Source organism: Papilio machaon, chromosome W (assembly GCF_912999745.1).
Source record: "Papilio machaon chromosome W, ilPapMach1.1, whole genome shotgun sequence".
Classification (NCBI taxonomy): Eukaryota; Metazoa; Arthropoda; class Insecta; order Lepidoptera; family Papilionidae; genus Papilio; species Papilio machaon.
Window position 1 is genome coordinate 10,062,577 of NC_060015.1, and position 23,237 is coordinate 10,085,813.

General features: G+C 37.2%; 1 pseudogene; it reads left to right on the forward strand.

Moving 5' to 3' along the window:
• Positions 1-16,929: 16,929 nt before the first annotated feature.
• Positions 16,930-22,239, forward strand: LOC123723253 (annotated as a pseudogene).
• The last annotated feature ends 998 nt before the right edge of the window (positions 22,240-23,237 follow it).

The window sequence follows — 23,237 nt, forward strand, 5'->3', positions numbered from 1 at the left end:
CTACAATATTATGTATTTTATATAAGTATATATAAGTTTTTTTTTAATTTAATATTAAAATTATGATTCATTGTCATTCGAAGAAGTTTAGACGGAGGAGGGGATTATAGGAAGAGTAAATATCCTTTTTCTGTGCCTTCTCTATTGATTAAAAGTAGACAATTCATCTGAAATTACAGATGTTTATGGGCAGCAGTCGCTTCGCTATTTTGGCGAATTTAGATGACCATCCGTTTGCCACCTTATATGTTTTAAAAAAAAGTCGCAATTACAAAAGTAAGTCGATTATACACAGTCCGTGTATATCGGCTTTATATATATATTAGCTGTCGCCCGCGACTTCTTCCGCGCGCAGTTAAAAAAAAATGAAAAATTGATGTTGTCCGATTCTCAGACCTACTGAATATGTTCACAAAATTTCATGAGAATCAGTCAAGACGTTTCGGAGGAGTACGGGAACGAAAACTGTGACACCAGAATTTTATATATTAGATAAATAATAAATAAAAAAATATATAAATTACTCCAAACATTTATTAACATCACTCATATATTCATGTCCGTAAATATTAAAAATTAACAACAATTTAATATACAAATATATATCTTAAATTAAATAAGGTACATAGGTTTATTACGAGAAATAAATATTAATATAGAATTTTAATTTAATTATATTATTCGCCATTTTTATTTGCAGAAATAATTATTATTAAAAAAAAATAATGAGGCTTTATTATCGCTGTTTAGTTCTGACATAAAATATATAAAACATACAGATATAAGACTTTACAATACGACAAGTATGTTGTGACACATTTTTGATATTTTGATTCGTTAACTTTGTCAGTTTTTTTTTACATTTGTTTCCACAGTGGAAATGCACGATTAGATAAACATGTTTTTACTTCTATTTTTTTATTATTAATTTATTTTATTTATCTATCTAAATATAATAGTATGATATTTAATAATTTCAAGCAAATTTTCTCTAAATTAGACATTTTATATAACAAAAGTAAATGAATTTGAAAATATTTTGGATTTTATGAATAAAAAAAATGCACACAAGATAAAAAAGTACCTATGTCCGTCTCCTAGTTCTAAGCTACCTCCCCATCAATTTTCAGCTAAATCAGTTCGGCCGATCTTGAGTTATAAATAGTGTAACTAACACGACTTTCTTTTATATATATAGAAGATAGCTTAAAAAGCGACTGAAGACTTTTTTTAACATAAAAATACTGATAATTATCTTCCTTACTATATTTGAATTAACAGAAGTATACATTTTTGCAATCAAATGCATTTTATATTTAACTATAATTTTAAATTGATTTGTTCATAATTATTTTATTATTTTTTTTAGATAAAATATAAACAAAGATAATTTAAATTAATTATATAAAGTAAGAGAGCTATTAACAAAAAAATATTTACAAGAACGTAGCTCAAAACACGTCAGCACTCGCTGACGACTGAATATTAAATGACACAATGTGGGTAGTTTTAATTTTATTATTATATGAGCGTCGGTGGCTCAGGGGTTAAGCATCTTACTTGTAACAGTCCCCAGGTTCGATCCCCGCCTTGTACCAATCATGTGTATTTCGAATTTCATACATTTTATGCGATTCGGTGAAAGTGATTGACTAATAATTGATTTCTGAGACCAAAATCTCTTTATAAAATATAGTGTTATCTCTGTTTTGTCAAAGTTAATGACAGAGATGACGATATCCTTACTTATTTATAATATAAATGCGAAATATAACTATGTCTGTCTTCCTTAAACGCAAAACTACTGAACCGATTTAAATGAAATTTGGTACACAGATAGTCTACAGACTGAGAAAGGACATAGGCGACATACTTTTTAACGCTAATAAAGGGTTGTAAGGGGTTGAAATTGGGGGGTGGAAATATATTTGGAAGTATCGTAATTTTTACACTTGGAAGGTTGAAACTTATTTTTAGCGTACTTCAAAAAGAAGGAGGTTATCAATCCATTTTTTTTTTTAGGCATTTAATTTGATATAAATATGACATGACATATGTGATAGTATTTCACGCGGACGAAGTCGCGGGCACAGCTAATGTTTTATACAGAGATTTTGGTATCAGAAACCAACGATAAGTCTAGTCATCGCTAACTTAGGTTAGACTTGAGCTACTATTCATTTTCTACTATTAGTTTGGACGATTTAATATGTCACATTTGACACTTCATTAAAATCCAACAACGTAACATTGAAAAGGCGGGCATAAAATATTTCCTTTTTTTTAAATTTCGATTTCATTTTTATTGTAATAATGTCAATTGAACGTTGTTACAACGTTATGTCATTGAACACTTTTTTTTAAACTTCGCTGCAGTGACATTTATATTACGTATCCCTTTCATACTTCTTTGATAAGAAAGAGACAACATACTGCAGAAATCCAGTTACAATCAATGTTCGGTCTGCTTCTCAGCTTTTAATCTTGCTATCTCCTCCCCCAATGTGTCAATGTTCTCCTGGAATCATATAAAATATTACTAATATTATATATACTGAAATTTGTATGGATGGATTATTTCATTTTCAATTATTAAATTGAAAAATTCTTTCTTTATAACGATATTTAATGATATTGTTACGAACGTACAAAGTCACGTGAAACCCTCTACTCAACACTAGATGGCGTTAGAGGTACTGTTGTGAAATTATAAAACTGGAAGTATGTCGAAAACCGGCGGCGCGCGAGCGTGAGAAATGAGTCATCTTTCCGGAAGCGTCCAAACAGGTCGATGACGTTCGCGCCTTTTGGAAACGTTCCAGAAAGGAACTTTCTGGAATGGTCTCGGACTCGACTCGGCCTATATAAATAGCCGCAGTGAGGCGAGCGAGTCAGTTCAGTTTGAGCTACCTTCGAGGCGACTTTGAAGCGACAACCAGCGATACAAGGGAAACCTGCTACTTGGCTACGACCTAGGACATCGTTAGTGCTTAGTGTTTGGACCTAGTATTTTGTGTTGGACCTAGTGTTAGTAAATAAAGTCTTCAAAAGAGTCAGCAGGTTTTTCTCTCCAAATCCTTCGAACCCTAGCACGTAACAATATTATAAGGATCACATAAATCAATAAATAAAAAAATATGACGTCACATTTGACACCTGATTTAAAGGCAGCTAACTTCAGAGAGCGATCATTTGCTCGTTGGCTTTCGAAGTGACATGTCGTGTCACAGGAGGGACCTGGACCAAGAGGCGCTGCTGCTCGCCGCGTACCGGGCCGCTCGTGCGGCGCTGACCTCGGCCATAAAGGCCGCCAAGGAGGAAGCCTGGAAGGAGTGGCTCGAGAGCCTAAACCGTGATCCGTGGGGGCGCCCATATAAGATCGTGAGCCAAAAGCTCCGACCATGGGCCCCCCCGCTAACCAGGTCTCTCGACCCGCTCCTCACAGAGCAGGTGGTCAGCTCCCTCTTCCCGGCAAGGGAGGAGTGGGTGCCGCCGAGGATGGCGGCGCCGGATCCTGAGGGACCGGCCGTATCGGGCGAGGAAATCCCGCCCGTATCTGAGGCCGAGCTCGGAGCCGCGATTCTGAAGCTAAGGCTGAAGAACCGCGCTCCAGGCCCAGACGGCGTCCCTGGGCGCGCCCTCGCCCAAGTCGTGCCGGTCCTTCAGGAGGAGACGCTGTCCCTGTTGTCGGAGTGCTTGGCGTCCGGAAGAGTCCCGCGGCGGTGGAAGACGGGTAAGCTCGTGCTTCTCCGGAAGCCCGGGCGCCCGGCCGACTCGCCGTTGGCCTACCGCCCCATCGTGTTGCTCGACGAGGCGTGCAAGCTGTTCGAGCGAGTGCTCGCTGCGCGTCTCGTCGCGCACATGGAGGCGGTTGGGCCCAATTTGAGCGGCGGCCAGTTCGGCTTCCGTCGCGGGCGGTCCACCATTGACGCCATCACCCGACTCAGGGACAGGGTCGAGGAGGTTGTCGGCCACGGGGGAGTGTTGTTGGCGGTGTCGCTGGACATCGCGAACGCCTTCAACACGATCCCCTGGCCGACAATCGCGGAGGCGCTGAGGTACCACCGCGTCCCGGGGTACCTCAGGCGAGTCCTTGCGGACTACTTCGTCGACCGGGCCATATTTTATCCGGCCCGAGACCAGGTAGTCCGCAGGGACATGACGTGCGGTGTTCCACAGGGGTCGGTCCTCGGGCCGCTCCTGTGGAACATCGGATACGATTGGGTTCTGCGCGGTGCCAATCTCCGGGGTGTCGAAGTTCTTTGTTATGCCGACGTCACCCTGGTCACCGCGCGGGGCTCAACGTTCCGGGACGCGGGCTTGCTCGCAACTGCGGGCACGGCCCACGTGGTGCGCCGCATCAGGGCCCTGGGCCTCAACGTGGACCTCGAGAAGTCCGAGGCCATGTTCTTCCATGGGCCTCGGACTAAGCCCCCCCGCGGCTATTCCATCGTTGTGAGCGGCACCCCCATTGCTGTCGGGGGGACTATGAAATATCTTGGTCTCGTCCTCGACAGCCGATGGGGGTTCGGTGAGCATTTCCGGATACTTGCACCAAAGCTGGTGAAGTCTATGTCACTCCCGCTCCCATCCTTGTCATGTACCTTGAGCGTGATGTTCTTGAGCAGTGTGTCCTCGAGCAGCGCCTGCAGACGTCGGTTCATCTCCAGTGAGAGTTGCGGCGTCAGTCCCGCGGGGTCTCCGCCCCACAGCGCCGCCATTGCCCCCCCACCCAACATCGCTATCTCCTTCTATATATAATACAATTTTATATAAATCACATATTATATTTACACATTTCATTAGCTGACATTGTTTTTTTATTGTCTATAGATTTATTTTGGATGGAAAAATGAAAGTATAAAATATTACATATTACGCAAAAAATTTGTAAATTCTAATTAAATTTATAATATTATCTATATTTATTTTACAACTAGCTGTCGCCCGCGATTCCATCTGCGCGGAATAAAAAAAGCTTAATTAGTAGCCTATAAGATCTTCCAAATTATGGTCAGCTTCTATGCCAGATTACATCGTAAGCCGTTCTGTAGATACTTTCTAAAAAAACATCCATCCATACATCCAAATATTCGCATTTGTATTAGTAAGATAATTATGACACAATTTTCAACAAAAAAAAATAACAGAAAAAGTGAAACATCGTAATGGCCGCCATGTATGATATTTAAGGTGTCTCTTGTTTACTTAACTTCTGCTTTAAATTGAAACAAGCAACAATAATTAAATTATTACCTTTGTTAACCTCCTCTTCGGCTAGCAGCAGTGATACATAAAATATGTTTATTAGCTCCTATTAAAATGATTCTAGCTGTTAGCATTTAGTACAAAAACTAATGCAAAATGTATGATTGAGTAAAAAAAACTGTAATTCTTCCAAAGAAAAAGTGATATCAAAATTTAATTGGGTTAGTTTAGGTTCAGGTTCGTTTTTACGGCAATGTGCTAAGACCGTAAAGGTATGAAAGAAATTAATTTATATATATAGTATACCAATCTCCCATGTACGTGTCACACCCTCCTATACATGTGCCCTCCCCGGTATCCGGGTATACCTTGTTGGTGTCACTGGCGCTGGTGGCGACTGCTCCAGCAGGCTGCGCAGCCAGCAGATGTCGCAGCAGACGCGCCTTGCCGCGCAGCTCAGCTGTGAGCTGTCGCGAGTGCTCCTCCAGTGTACATGTGCCCTCCCCGGTATCCGGGTATACCTTGTTGGTGTCACTGGCGCTGGTGGCGACTGCTCCAGCAGGCTGCGCAGCCAGCAGATGTCGCAGCAGACGCGCCTTGCCGCGCAGCTCAGCTGTGAGCTGTCGCGAGTGCTCCTCCAGTGTACATGTGCCCTCCCCGGTATCCGGGTATACCTTGTTGGTGTCACTGGCGCTGGTGGCGACTGCTCCAGCAGGCTGCGCAGCCAGCAGATGTCGCAGCAGACGCGCCTTGCCGCGCAGCTCAGCTGTGAGCTGTCGCGAGTGCTCCTCCAGTGTACATGTGCCCTCCCCGGTATCCGGGTATACCTTGTTGGTGTCACTGGCGCTGGTGGCGACTGCTCCAGCAGGCTGCGCAGCCAGCAGATGTCGCAGCAGACGCGCCTTGCCGCGCAGCTCAGCTGTGAGCTGTCGCGAGTGCTCCTCCAGTGTACATGTGCCCTCCCCGGTATCCGGGTATACCTTGTTGGTGTCACTGGCGCTGGTGGCGACTGCTCCAGCAGGCTGCGCAGCCAGCAGATGTCGCAGCAGACGCGCCTTGCCGCGCAGCTCAGCTGTGAGCTGTCGCGAGTGCTCCTCCAGTGTACATGTGCCCTCCCCGGTATCCGGGTATACCTTGTTGGTGTCACTGGCGCTGGTGGCGACTGCTCCAGCAGGCTGCGCAGCCAGCAGATGTCGCAGCAGACGCGCCTTGCCGCGCAGCTCAGCTGTGAGCTGTCGCGAGTGCTCCTCCAGTGTACATGTGCCCTCCCCGGTATCCGGGTATACCTTGTTGGTGTCACTGGCGCTGGTGGCGACTGCTCCAGCAGGCTGCGCAGCCAGCAGATGTCGCAGCAGACGCGCCTTGCCGCGCAGCTCAGCTGTGAGCTGTCGCGAGTGCTCCTCCAGTGTACATGTGCCCTCCCCGGTATCCGGGTATACCTTGTTGGTGTCACTGGCGCTGGTGGCGACTGCTCCAGCAGGCTGCGCAGCCAGCAGATGTCGCAGCAGACGCGCCTTGCCGCGCAGCTCAGCTGTGAGCTGTCGCGAGTGCTCCTCCAGTGTACATGTGCCCTCCCCGGTATCCGGGTATACCTTGTTGGTGTCACTGGCGCTGGTGGCGACTGCTCCAGCAGGCTGCGCAGCCAGCAGATGTCGCAGCAGACGCGCCTTGCCGCGCAGCTCAGCTGTGAGCTGTCGCGAGTGCTCCTCCAGGATGTCGCAGCGCTCGGCGCGTCTCGCGGCCGCGCGCTGCAGCGACACTATGCGCTCTATCAGCGCTTGACGTTCCGGCTCTCGTGTCTTAACATATACATATACAGTACAACTTATATATTTATTTATTATTTTATTTATTTATTTATTTACAACACAATAAAAACCTAAAATAGAATACTTTTATTATTGACACAAGTTATATCTACGCAAGTTATATTTATATCTATGTAGATGATTGACACATCTGTAAAACTGCTAATAGCATTTCAATAGTTTAAGATGGCAAACAAGACCTCTGCTTACAGAAACCCGCGATTGCAGATGCGTTGTCTACATTATTAAAGAATATTTCCCCTTTCAATGAGTCCACTCCCCTGTTAATTCAATTCCCCTTCCCATACCTTATAATAAAAGGGAATGAGGAGTAAAATTAGGCCTCGGCTCCGCACCGCACACATCAGACGTAACTATTGCATCTATAAAGTTGATTTACTCTATGTAAATACAAAATATATACGAAATTTATCTAAATTACACAAAATATACATTTCAACTACAAGACAATTTTAAATCGAACCTTGACGAATAATTTTTCAAAAAGACTTGGATACTTTATCTGTGAAAAAATATATACATGCCTATTTAGAATTTTTTTTTTACAGTAACAGAAAGTTAAAAGCTAAAGAAAAAATAAGTTTAAACTGACCTGTACATCAGGTATAGATTCAGGCAAGCCATTTTGTGCGCGCTCTTCACTTTGCGCACCTTCACCACTGCTTAATGAAGTTACGGAACCTGAAATTTTATATCATCAGCTCACTATAGCTTTGTGACGTCACCACTGAGGAGCTCGGAACCTACCCCAAGTTAGGGGTGACTAGACCTTGACTTCACACATATCTTTGAATTTCTTCTCAGATATGTGCAGATCTCAGAGATGTATTGCTTTACCGTAAGTAAATCGGATAAATCTAATATATAAAATTCTTGTGTCACAGTTTTCGTTCCCGTACTCCTCCGAAACGGCTTGACCGATTCTCATGAAATTTTGTGAGCATATTCAGTAGGTCTGAGAATCAGACAACATCTATTTTTCATTTTTTTTTAACTGCGCGCGGACGGACTCGCGGGCGAAAGTTAGTGTACATATGTAAATCGAAAATCAAAAAACACATTGGTACATGAGCGGGATTCGAACCCAAGTGCTTAACCCCTGAGCCACCGACGCTCCGAAATTTTATAACGTAGTTATAAAAGTAAAATTAAGTAAAGTTAAAAACTATTTTAGTCCACTTCCCATCCATTATTATTATAAGAAAAGGGAGATGAATTTGACAGAGAAGGGGACATATCCTCATTCGGTACGATTAAACTTATCCATTTATTTTTTATTTTATTTATTTTATTATAGATAGCTGGTGTATAAATTATAGATTACCCATAGACATTTACAGATGTGTATGGGCAACGTTTTCGCTATTTTGGCGAAATAAAATAAATAGACATTTCAAATTGCATTTGAAGTAGTTTTTTCGTATAATAAATGGATGAAAGAATAAATGAATGGAATGGAATTGTTGAATAATAAATGAACGAACACAAATTAAACGTCGGGATTGTATAGTTGAATGATAAATGAACGAGTGAATGAATGAACATTACGTACCAGTTCTATTGGAGGCGGCGTCGTTCTGCAATCTGGTTTCAAGTTGCTCGCTGCGTTTCAATGCTCTTTGCAGTTCACGATTCAATTCCTAGACAATTAACATTTTATAAAAAAATACTAGCTGTCGCCCGCGACTCTGCCCGCACGGAAATGAAAAAAAAACTTAATAAGTAGACTATGTGTTCTTCCAGACTATGTTCTACAACGAGATCCGTTGACCCGTACTGGAGATACCTTCAAACATCCATCCATCCAAACATTCCCATTTATAATTTAACAAGTTATTGCTTCATCTTAGTTTAAAACTGTCAGATTATAAATCGATAAATTGTAAAATAATGTAGCGCCAATAACTTAATGGTTAATTGTACGTACATCCGTTCAATTGGTCGTGGGTTCGAAACCCATTATTACAAGCGTAGTGCAGTTGGAATAGTATAAGAAATATTCAGATAGTCAGTTTATACACTTACTAAACGACGGTATATGGGATTACCTTTATGGCACTGGAATGTTTCTTCTTTAAAACGCTGTTCTCTCCCTTCTCCCACTCAAGTCTCTTGCTCACATCTGCCACTTCCTCCGTCAACTCCGCCACCTAGTTATTTTCACTTTACATTGACTAAACATGAAAACACACCTAGTGAGTGTTTTTCAAAAAAAAAAAGATAACATACACCGCGCCCACCGCGCCCATGGCTGCCTGGAGTCCCGATAGTTTGTTTAAAATCTTTTCCGACTCTAGCTCTGATGACGATATACTAAACGTAAGTCAAAATACTATGTAAAATTAACAAATCTCAAGCGTATAACATATCTGCAGAGCTAATGCTGCCTAATCTTAGTCCTCTTTCTAGAAGTAGATTTGTCAGAGTAGACGATGCATAGGAATGGGAAATTATCTCATTTTGTGTGCCCCTTCCTCCGTTGATGTAAGGTAGGCAACGCGTCTGCAATTGCGGATGTCTATGGGCGGCGGTCGCTTCGCTATTTCGGCGAATTCAGGTGGCCGCTCGCTCGTTTGCCAACTTATGATATAAAAAAAAAAAATTAGGATCAAAATAGAATATTTTCTTACTATCTATCCGTACACAAAACAAATTTTATACATTGGCAATATACAACAAAAATAATATGGTAAAAGTTTATTTTGTGTTACTTATAAAACTAAAGATGCGTCATATGGTATAGGAGACGGCAGTGAAGCGCTGTTTCGCTGCTCTGTCTCGTGGCGAAACTCTGTCGCGTGCGCAAATGGCCACGTTGAAAAAACGACCCAATCGCATTGAACCAAGGAACCAAATTCAAAAGCAACAAATGCCACAAGTAAGTTGACTACTCGTTTGCGGCGCTTCGAGTTAGATAAAAAAAAACTTGTGAGCCGTCATGGGACGCCTGGCAGATGTGAAACATCGTGTGTGAACAAGTAATATGCATAAAAGATAATATTATTAAAATAATATATATATGTAACACGTCGAACTACGTCATGTATACGTGTGTGTGCGCGGTATCCGAGAGCCGCCGAACACACCCGAGTGCGCGCGCGCCGCGGGTATAAATACGGAGCCGCGGCCCGCGAAAGTCCCCCAATCCGGTAATAATAACGAAGTAACAGCCCGAGCCGAGGCTCCTGAGGGAGCCCTCGAGCCTAGTTACTCTTAAACGAGGTTTAGGCTAAGCGCCATCTGCGCCCGGCCACCTCAAGCCCGGTGAAACTGTAAATGCCTCCTCAAGGCAAACAGTGACTAATCAGTCAAAAAAAAAAAAAAAAAAAAAAACCGCGAAAGTCAGTCGATTGCGCGCAGCGGCCGCTTCCGCATCGGAACGAACGCTCCGTTAATTGACGCACCCCTCTCCTACCACACTGTGATCTATGCGCTTGGGCAGTGCTCTGTATCGGACGCTGACTCGGACCATAGTTCATTGTCGTTGTAGGTTACCTCGCGAGTGTCTGTCTCTGTCTGTCCTTTTGTTTATTTTTTGTTCTTCTTACTAAATAAACTTTATTACCTTTCTTGAATCTTGTCTTCCTTTTGCCTTACATATATATATATATGTATACCTCAGTATAGCGTGGCGACCCGTCGCCACGGCCAGCGTCGCCACGCCAACAATTCGGTTTACAAGTGATCCTATAGATGTTTCACATCTAAAAAAATTTTTCTGTTATGAAAACAAAATATAAAAATAATAATAGAGAATAATTTTAAATATAGACTTGGTAAAAATTGAATTAATCTAGAACCTTCTGTATGGGTATTTATAGATAATATTTTTCATTATATTCAGGATGTATGCATAAATACGATTTATTTGTGGCAAAACTAAACTGATGTTTAATTCTCAGGAAATTGTATCAAATGCGAAGGAGGATACTGCAAAGACAAGACCTTGAAAGTTCTTCAAGCATAAGAGGTTGGAAACAAAGAAATAGAATATTTTTGTTTATGGACTTGTTCTTATCTTTTCTAAATTTTGTTTCAAATTATTTGAAAATAACAGTTTAACAATATGTTATTAGCTGTTTTTTAAAGGAAAAATACTTTCTTCTTTTAATTTTTTAGTTATGTGCAAAATTTACGTCGAATTAGTTTTATAAGTTATGCGTTTGAAATTATTTTGAGATGCATTTGTTTGGTTAATAAATTTTAAAACTTTATTTGCAGTTTTACTTCTTTACAGTAAGTAATGCTGCAGTAAGTGTTGCTTTAATCTCACTTATAAGTACGAATGTTTTGATGCATGATGGATGTTCGTTACAAGGTAATTCCAGAACGCCAGCAGTCGCCCGAGACTCCGCCTGCGTGGAATTAAAAAGAAAATAAGTAGCTTATGTGTTCTTCCGGACTAGGTTCTAAATCTATGCCAAATTTCACCGAGATCCACGTAACCGTTCTAACAAACATCCATCCAACAATACTTACGCACAGAGCTGGGCATTAACTCGTTAATCCGTTAATCGTTAATTAACGAAGTTAACATTTTCCTTAACGGATTAACTTTTAAGTTAAATTCAAAAAGTGTTAACGCTCTTGTTAACTTCCGTTAAATTTCACTTCCGTTAATTTAGTCCGTTAATTGTAACAATAGACACTTATTGACGTGTTGTCATTTTATTTAAATTAAGCATCAGGCTACATTCGTAAGTTCGGCTATGTTCGGGGACCGTCGGCGAGTCGAATGGTGACCGAGAACGAGAGAGAACGAGCGAGTGCGAGTGTATGTAGGTTATACAATACACCGAGCGGCCGGGAAAGACGTGATCAAAAGAGTACCGCAGAATCCTTGTTAGAAAATAGTGACGATTTAACCAAACTTACCTCTATCAAATATTGCGAAGTTTAGGCGCTAGACACCTTCAAAGCTTATTAATTATTTCACATTTACACAAATATCTCGAAAAGTCTATATTACATTTTATTCACATTAAAACTGGTTTTCATTTATTTAACATCACTTTTTTTTAGAACATGATTTTGTTATAAAATCAACATAAGGTACGAAAGTACTTTATTCTAAATACATACACTTTGTCTTATACGTGAAACGCAAAAATCTAGTAAAAAAGATAAACACTGCGTTGAATTGCAATCAAAATAATCAAGTGTGCATAACTCTTCAACGTCGTAACTAAATTACAACTAAACTTTGTTGGCGACGAAAATGTTTATTTTAATATTGAAGTTTAAAGACAGCAAAAAATATAAAAAAAATCGTTTATGGTTCATTTGAAAAAGCGTACAAATAGGATTTTTTTGTCATTGCGTAGATAAGAAACAAACAATGAAAAATAAATTTAAAAATACGAAAGACGAAATGTGCACGCAATAAACATTCCTCAAAAACAAAAGGGATTTAGGTGTTTATTACCGTCGTTTGTTTTTTTGGGGCTTCTTCATGGTCAACGAAAAATAATTTTGCACTTTAAAAATATGAACAAAGGATCAAATGGACAGCCCGCACAGAGAATGCGATAACGAACTCGATGGATTTATGGCCCCAACCCTTCTAATGGTCGGGGATGCACGTGCGCTGCGCAAAGACAATAGCGAAGATAATTTGTTTGTTTACAAAAAAAAAGTATACGATAAAACGAGAAAGAATGAGGAAAAAGATAAAATAATTATGTTAGTGAAATAATGTTAAATTGTGTTATACTAAAATTAATATATGAAATGTCGTCGGCACAAGTGACCTTTACAAACATAAAAAACAATCTCAAACAAAATGCACTGAACACAAAATAATGTCATGAAAACCCTCTAAACTCTAAAGAAAGTTCTCTTCTTTCTTGTAACATATCTATATTGTATAATTAATGTTATTTCGCAGTCGGTGTCGGCCGAAGTAAATAGGTGACATTTTATATTTGAGATGTATTAAACATACTTACGTTTTTGTTCCTTCTTACTGCATTTTGTTTGAGATTTGAGATTGATATTCTTTTGAATATTACCATAATACGAGTATGTCTCACTGTTTAATAGAAAACTTGTGTTGTCTAAATTTAGTTAGCTCTCTAATTTCGTGAAGTTGGATGGTCGATAAAAAAATGACTGAAAAGGTCAATTGTCCATCATTGTCAGTGAAGTATATAAGTGTGTGTAACTAGTGCATGCTATGTCATTAATATCGTACAGGCAGTAGTACATCACCCCAATCGTCAAAATTTTATTTGAGTATATTATATAACTAAACTATAGATAGGATTAGCGCTCGCCCGAGATTTCGTAAGCGCAGTAAAAACATAGCCTAAGTTCTATTGAAAGTCTCGACAAAATCAGTCCATATGATTCGGAGATTATTCGTATGGCCATTTCCCGCTTGCGCCCTATACTCGTAATATAAACCAAAATTAACTTTAACTGTTAACTTTAACTTGCGTTAAATTTTCTTAAATTAAACGCTTTAACGATTAACGAAGTTAAATTTTTATTTAACGAATTAACGATTAACGAAGTTAACTTTTTGATTAACTGTGCCCACCTATGCTTACGCATTTATAATGAGTAAGAAGATTGGTCAAGAGAGTTTGTCAACACAAGAATTTAAGACAAGACAACCAATTTTATTAAAGTCTCAAAGCTCAGGTGGGCAAGAATGGGTCAGATAAGTTTGTTTTAAAGTAGTTACGCAGTTGAACCTCCGTGAAGTTGGCCCCCTCACTTTAATTTTTTTAACTTTTTTTTACGCAAATCGTTTGAGAATCGTTTGAGAGGGTTTGAGAGAAAAGAAATATCGTTTGAGAGTTCCTACTTTCTCCGTAAAAACAATTTCAAATTCTAGTGTGAAGTTGGCCCCCTCACTTTACTTTTTTTTATTTTTTTCAATGCGAATCGTTAGAGAGTCGTTTGAGAGACATTAAGAGAAAAGAAATATCGTTTGAGAGTTTTTACTTTTTCTGTAATAAATATTTTAATTCTGGGCATCGAAAGTTACAAATCGATTTTCCTTTTTTTCCGAATTAAATATGGCAATCATGCACTTGAACGTTTCAAATTTATTGTGTAGGTAGAGAATGGTAAGAGAGTGATTGAGAGAAAAGAGAATTCGTTTGAGAGTTAATACTTTTTCTGAAATATATATTTCAATGTCGGAATCGAAAGTAACAAATCGATTTTCCTTTTTTCCGAATTAAATATAGCAATCATGCACTTGGACGATTCAAATTTTTTGTATAGGTAGAGAATGATTAGGCAGTGATTGAGAGAAAAGAGAAATCGTTTGAGAGTTAATACTTTTTCTGAAATATATATTTCAATGTCGGAATCGAAAATTACTAATCGATGACATAAATCAGATAATGTATGATACAAACAGTATAAAGTTTTTAAAAATTCCATCAGAACAAAAAAGAAATATTTGATTATTGTTAAGTGAATCTAAAAGCCTCCGCAGACAAGAGACTTATTCGCACAATAGTCTAATCGGCACATAATGTGAATAAGCATGTATTGAAGTAAGCACACTACAGCGACTGACTATCGGTCGACCAAAAAATTGAATTGTGCTTAGCTTTTAATTTTAAACCATATAAACATTAAACTATCGAGACTTCTTCATGTGCATAGCTGCAATTGGCGCATATACACTGCCGATTGTTTAGCTTACTCGTCGATTAATTCCTTTGCTGCATTTCCCCTGACGGCATTCACATAAGATGTGTACTAAAATTCTAATGCTAAATACGGCGAAAAATTCGAGTTGCTGTTGCCGCGATAAAGCATCGTCTTCACTCAAAGACGGACTGCTTGGGCACACTATAATCTTCGATAATGCAAACGAATACTTTATTTTAAACTTTTACAACATGTTCCTTTTAACAATAATCAAAATAAACAACCAAGTCGTCATAGTAATTTTATTTAATTATTTCAATATGATTTTCTTCCTTTCTTTTGTCATTGTCATTCATTGTCTCACGTCTCTCGCCAGTAACATCAACGTCCTCCCTCGACGTGAAGACCGATAAGGTCGTACAATTTTCTCACTCTCAGATGTCTTTCAACTGGAGTTCAGTGGTTACTTCTCTACATTAACCTCACCATATATTAGAAACTGTCGTCTAAAGAAGTGTCGAATCCTTGTGTGTTTGGTTCGTCTGTGGAATCGTGACGTAGGTCATTGGGAGGATGTTTTACCAGCAGTTCCATCAGATCATTATTATGCACCATCATTAATGCTTCCGCATGAAAGATTCTTTAAACATCCTCGTAGAACAGTAGACGGAGCACTCTTCTCGGGAAAATTCAGAACCTGCAGGAGGTAATGAAGTTGTGTGAAACGATGAAGCTACTTCTCTTCGGCGATCCTAAAGGTGGTGATGTGGTGTTATTTCAACCTTTGCATTTTTCATAATTTTTATATTTAGAAATTGTTACGTTGACATTGTCACTGTAATTTTTAATGAAATAAAATCAATATATTTGGTGTGCCGTTTATTTATTACATCGATATGTCTGTTAAAAGATTGGTATTCTTGCTTCAGAAATTTAGTGCAGTCTTAAATTGAGGTGGAGTGTTGTGAATGGGATCTTCTTGAGGATCGAAAGAGGTTGTTGCACTATTAGGTTGATTCTATAAGGAAGATATATTTAAAACAGTAGAGAAAATACGTGCACGAGATAGAATTTTAATTTTATTATTTTACGTTGTTGTTCAATCAATTTATTAGTTTAATAATAAACATTATTTAAGTAATTTACAGTGTGTAATTCCTAAACAAATTCTATCAAACTGCGTTAAATCAAATTTATTATTTTTTAAGTATTTGTTATAATTTGTGTTACATTTTTTGTTATAGTGGCAACAAAATTTCTTTTCTTCATCCCAATCAAAACGAGGCACAAACCATAAATGACAGAATAATCTGTTGACCAATAAGAGACCAGGTGAGCTGACCAATCAGGGAAGTGGTCATGAATTATCGGGCCGTGCAATATCACCCCCGTACCGTTAATGTACAGCCAAATAATTCGTGTACAAGTAATCCACGGCCTAATATTCCGTGACCAGTGGTCGCCAATTATCAGGCCGTACATTATCGTGGCTGTACAATATCGGTACGGTCTGGATAATGTACAGCCACGATAATGCACGACCTGATAATGTACGGCCCAATAATTCATGTACAAACAAAGGTTTGTTTGTACATGAATTATTGTTCGATTTGTTACTTTCGATTCAGAAATTGAAATATTTATTTCAGGAAAAGTATTAACTCTCAAACGATTTCTCTATTCTCTCAATCACTCTCTTACCATTCTCTACCTACACAATAAATTTGAAACGTCCAAGTGCATGATTGCCATATTTAATTCGGAAAAAAAGGAAAATCGATTTGTAACTTTCGATGCCCAGAATTAAAATATTTATTACAGAAAAAGTAAAAACTCTCAAACGATATTTCTTTTCTCTTAATGTCTCTCAAACGACGCTCTAACGATTCGCATTGAAAAAAAGAAAAAAAAGTAAAGTGAGGGGGCCAACTTCACACTAGAATTTGAAATTGTTTTTACGGAGAAAGTAGGAACTCTCAAACGATATTTCTTTTCTCTTAATGTCTCTCAAACGATTCTCAAACGATTTGCGTAAAAAAAAGTTAAAAAAATTAAAGTGAGGGGGCCAACTTCACGGAGGTACACTTTCCCCGTGTACGTGTCGGCGAAAACAAATCGTTAAGATCCTTTTTGTACTGTGTAATGTCGTTTTTCTTTTAAGTTTTGTTTTGTGTTATTTATGCTCTTTGGAACCAACCGCGATATTAGCGCCTCACCGGCACCGGTCCTTTGCTTGTGCTTCACTATATATTCACTGAATGCTATAAGTGGATAGGGTGATTGATTGTTTTGAAGTGATAGCTTTTGCTTCGTTCCGCCTTAAACGCTTCTGTTAAGATTACTGACAGTAAATTCTATCACTATTATTACATCTAATTCTCACTACTGCAATAAACAGCTACCGTCAGCACCAAAATGGCAAAAATTAAATAGCCACACACATCACAATAGCCACATCTTATAGCCTGTCTATTTGGAGAGATCAATGCATTATAACACTTTACGTCAGTGTCAGTTTACGTCAATATAAAAATATATCATTGGGGGTTGGGGGAAGAAATAAAGTAAAATTTGATAAATAAACCTAAGTTAATCAATCAAGAACAACACATCGTTAATGAGTCGTTTTTTACGAATATTTTGGCATTTATAATATTAGTTTTCATACATAAGTAAACAATATTTCTGTAATGAACTTTATGAAGTTTAGGATTATAAAACAGGTACAAACCTTATGCCGTAATAATGTTGGTTATTTTAATAAAACTTATAGTACTCTAAAGGTACACACAGTAGTAATCAGGAATAGAAATAATCCAGTTAAATACAAAATATCACTTTCATCAGCAGTATGCGTTTATTCGTCAGATAGTAAAAAACACTTCTTAGATTTAGAGAAAAAAGCAGTAGAGTTCAAAGATGCATTTGAGCATAAAAAGGAACAAATAAAAGAGACTGAACATCGAATTCGATAAAAAGGCGTTCAACTGGTTAAAGAAATCAAACAGCAAAAGGAAATAACTGGCCAGAAAATAAAAGTAAAAAAAGACTACATCATAAAAGATTTACAAGAAACTAAAGCTAAAGTTAAGGAGAAAATTGAAGAAGTTGTAGAGGTATTTCAATATTAATATGTTACGATTTTATTAAATACTATTACATATTATATACTATATGCGACTCAGATTGATTTATAACTTTTTTAGAGGGAAAATGTATTCACAATACCAAACATCTTGTGTGTTACAAGGATTACCATGTCTCCATACTTGGGGTATGTCATTCTGCAGGATAACTATAACTTAGCTTTGGGCTTATTAGTTTTTGCTGGAGTCACAGATCTAGTAAGTATTTTTTTGTCCTTTCAAAGACATGATAAATGCATATTTCTAGTAAACAAGGTTTTTATGTACAAAAGTTTATAAATTGAAAACATCAATGAACTCAACTAACTGCAACTATGACATATAGAATACATATGTAATTGCCTGTCCTTTAAAATTAGTTATTCATTGTACCCTACATGTAAATGAAACTACCTTACATACATACATACATACATACCTGTGACATTATATGATGGTCAAATTTTATGGAAAAGAGAAACTATATCAACACTTCTCTATGACTTAAGATGTCATTTATGGTCTATGTATTTATTTTGTAAAGTTAGTGTTTAAATTTATAGTACAACCATAGTTCTTATTAATTCTGTGATAACAGCCTTATAAAAGTTAAATTGTTTAAATAAGTTTTTTATAATTTCTCATTTCCATTGAATTTTACTATTATTATATTGCTTCCTTAATTTTTTTCTTTTTTAGTGTACTTAATTTAAAGTAACAATTTTTTTAGCTTGACGGTTGGATAACAAGAACATGGAAAAGTCAATCGTCAAAAATGGGATCATTTTTAGATCCAATGGCAGATAAAGTTTTGGTGGCAACACTATTTGTTTGTCTGACATGGCAAGACCTTATACCACTTCCATTGACATTACTCATTATTGCTAGAGATGTGGCATTGGTTGCAGCCGGTTTTGTGATCAGATACAAAAGTCTGCCGCCACCTGTAAGTTAAATTCTATTCTTTTTACCTTCTTTTGAGTCTTCTCTGCCCCTCTTTGACACCCGTGAAGTTTCATTTTCTAATAACAATATTTTTAGTCTTCATATTTACATTATTTAGTTCTCACTTTTTTGTATTCTACATGTACATGTTGGTGAATGAAAAATAAGGTTTTAAAGGGATCAACAGTACCAATATGGATTAAATTTAATTAGATTATAGTAAGGATTAAGGTTGACGCAGACACATCAATTTATTTTCTACCTGACACCAACCAGCCTCGCGATCGCTGCCGCCTCAACGTCGCTGATTGAGCAGGGTGAAAATATAAATTACGATTTGTCGCCCGCAATTCCCTTCTCGCGTAATTATAAAAAAAAACCTTATTAAGCCTATGTTTTCTAGTCTATGTTCTACATCTGTGCCAAATTTCATTAAGATCCGTTGAACCGTTCTGGATATACATTCAAACAATCATCCATCGTTCTAAAAATTGGCATTTATAATATTAGTAAGATTTACCTAAACGCGAAGACGTAGAGGCGCCGCACAACGTTTCATCTTTTATGAGGAGGTTTGCCATAATTATTTATAAATATTTTGTAACAAATTTGGATAAATATATTAAAATAATGTATTTATTATTGGATATTTTTTAAGGATGCAAATATACTGCATTATTATCTCTAGGAGCTTGGATCTTAACAATGCACATTGTTCAGTGATTTTATAAATTTTTAAATCTCAGTATCCTTTTTCGATTTTGGGATTTTGGCCAACCTCCTAATACAACGAAAAATAGCAGTGCGGTTCCGGGCGGAGAACGAAATTTAAACCATAATATGGAAACTCTTTAATGCTATTCAAAGGTTTGCAATAGCCCAAATTGTCATACAAAAACATTTGGTCATCCCGTTGATTGTCTTTGCAAAAAAAGAGAAACTATTTAGTTTAGAAATAAAAACGTTTCATTCTCGTAGTAAAATACAACCTTAAATGACACAGATTTCATTGTAAAGTTGTTGATCTCAAGTGTAATTTCGTATTGAAACTTTATTCCAATTAATACAAGGTCATTGTTTTAACGCATGTCATTGTTCGAAGTTGGCACAATATGAGGTCACGCCTGCACATGGTCTGCGTATGTGTCTCGTACATTAATGTACGCATGCTATTTTAGTATCCTGTAACGTCTTCCTTCAATAGCTTTAAAAGGCAGTCAAAAGATTTATCTGAATTAGTGAAAATGCCTTTTGATATGAAACTTTTAATTATTGGTTGAAATGGCAAAATTTTTCGCTTGTCATTAATTTTATACAAATTTAATAACAACGAAAAAAACAATACAGTTTCTTGGTAAACAGTTTCTTGCTCAATTGACCTACATTATAAATCTACTAGACGAAAATAGCAATCAAGCAAATATGTCGTCGATAGATTTTATACGAAAACTGTAAAAGTGTTACATAACACTGTTGATTGATTTGTGTTTATAGTAAGCCCGATGCGGACGCGGAAGGAAGCCCCAACCATAGACTATATTTTAACATTTTAATGTTGACATGAATCTTTTTTCCGAAAATAGTTATGGCCATTAATAGTTTTATGTTAAACAACGAAACGTTTTAACAGCTGTTGAAGTAAAATTCTCAGCTACTAAGTATCTGTTTTCTTCTTGCTTTGTTTTTTTTTATCAATCTTATAGATAGTTAACAATTGCATTATGTAGGAAACTTTATCTTTGACCTAACAAAAAATTTAACGCCACACCACACCGCCACACAACGATAAGCCAAATTAATACCAGTCGAAGTAATACATTTCGAAATTCTCTGTTTGCTTGCTGATTACGAAATCGTTAAACTTTAAATACGACAAAATATTGCCAATAACCCGTTCGACGTCCTTTACATAATACTCTGAAAGGCTTATATTGCGCCGTAAATTAAACAAGATTGCAATTTGATAAATTTAATAATTATAGCCGTGTTGGTAGAATTTTTACGAAAGCTATATTATTTTATAAAACATCTAATTCTTATTATTTCTTGAATATTCGCATGAACAAATCACAAACCCATGATATCATTTTAGGGCGAAATTTTGTAATTGGTCGTATTTTTAATCTTATATTTTTCAAAAGTTCCAAGAAACCCTTAGTTGTAAATCTACTTGTATTTTTTTTAAAAGCATTGCATTGTATGATTATCATCATCATCTCACTATATGTCTCCTGCTGATAGGCTCGGAGCCTACCCTTAGTTAGGGGTGTCTAGATCATAGTCGACCACGCGGGTCCAGTACGGATTGATGACTTCACACATATCTTCGTATTTCTTCACAGATATGTGCAGGTTGCACGATGTTTTCCTTCACGTAAGAATGCTAGATAAATGTACATATGTAAATCGAAAAATACATTGGTAACATGGTAAGATTCGAACCCAGGACCTATAAATTACAAGTGCTCAACCCCTGAGCCAAGGACGCTCCATGATATAGGATAATCATGAGTTCAATTATTTTCCTTATAAACAAATATATGTTAATATTTATTATATTATTAACACTAATTACCCAAACTATTGTTTCAGAGAACCTTGAGCAGATATTTCGATGTGACGCACGCCACTGCACAACTGGCACCCACGTTCATTAGTAAAGTGAATACAGCAATACAGCTATTATTGGTAAACAACCCAAATGTTAATCAACGATTAGGTCACGATGATTTGAATACAAATCTAAGAGCTATGAGTCAGATGCCGTGATTTAAATGAATACGCATGGCCGTCAAAAAATATCTATAAAACAGTCATATAAACTACATCGATGTACTATGATCTTTACAATTGCTATAGTTCCACATAGATAACTTAATAAGTTCTTGTTAGTTTTTTTCCATTCTCTAGCTAAACCTTTGGAATAAATTAAGATATTTTTTTCCTACTTGCTCATCCTAGATCATCGGCTGGTGATGCCCTTGTAAATATGTATAACACAGTTCATAAGACTTGTAACTGACTAGTTTCTTTAATATTTAGATGTGAAAGAAGCGAGAGTTGTGCCAGGGCCGTGCTAAATGGAAATCCGTAAACCCTGCTTACTCCTCAGGGTCACAGGCCTGAGTAAAACCGTTGACTACGTCGTATATGACATAGTTATAAAGCTCGTCGATATTCGTTCATTACAGTCTCTCTCATTTTACAAAAGACTTATATTCCCTCACGCAATGTGACAACAAAACTTTATCATCCTCGGTTCATTTTAAAGGTGCAACTACGATGTGTTAATCTGTTCGAATCCGTCTGTTTCATTGATTTTTTTTGTGTTGGAAGTGGTAGTAGCATTATCTTTTTCAGGTTGGTACCACACTTGCTTCGCCCGTGTTTGACTATCATACTATCATCCCGCGTTACAAGTACTCTGCGGAGTCACAGCCGCTTCTACAGTTGTATCAGCTTTAAGTTATCTCATTAGCAAGGATACGTATAAAATATTAAAGAAAACGTTATAACACATAAAGAAAGTTACATATATGTATAAAAAAAGTGTAAATAAATCCAGTTAATTAAATACTGTTTTATTTATTTAAAAGTTTCCGTAACAAGGTTGTTCGCTTATTACATTGATACCTATATAAAGACATAAATGTTGTAGTGAGTCATTGAATTACACAAACAGAATTTACTTCTCGGCCTAGAAACCAATTCCCGCTATACATCTTAACGAATATGACCTAATAACTAAGAGTACGATTTTAAAATTTAGTTTTCTTTAACTTGAAAAATAAATATTACTACAATGACTAACTTTTTATTTTATAACTGCAAAACATCCATTCTGATATTTTCGTAAACCATTTCTCAGTATAGTCACTAGTTCTTATAGCGATGATGGCAAAAGGAAACATTAATTTAGGGTTATTAGTCAAAAAGGAGAGAAATGATGAGTCTGATCAGAAGGTCAAGGAATTTGCAGTCCACTTCTGTTGATTTCTATTATCAGCATATCAAAATTAACAAGTTGCGTTATCTATTAAAATAAAAGATTAACTGTATCTTATCAAGTACTAGATAATTATTTCAATTTAATAATCAAGAATTGTAAATACGTATTAAAGCTAATTTATAGTAAAGTAGCCAGCTACTATACTTAGGTATAACCCATACAAGTTTAAAATAAACTTTACTCGGTAGTTGATTTATATAAATACTAGGATGCGTTTCATTTCCTGGGCTGCGTCTGGATTTTCCTTACGATCTAAGAATATCCTTCGAGGTCGTTGCCATCCTTACTATAAAATTAAATAGTTAGCATTTAATTACATACAGGATTGATTTTTTAATTTACTTTTTTTTTTGACAGAAAAAATATAGTATCAATTTATAATAGAGACTTTATTACGAACAACGTAATAAAAAAGATCGTAAGTTGGTATTCGTAATTCGATGAGAGTTTTAACTTACCATATAATGTATATTCAAAAATTGTGGATTGGATTTAATAATAATAACT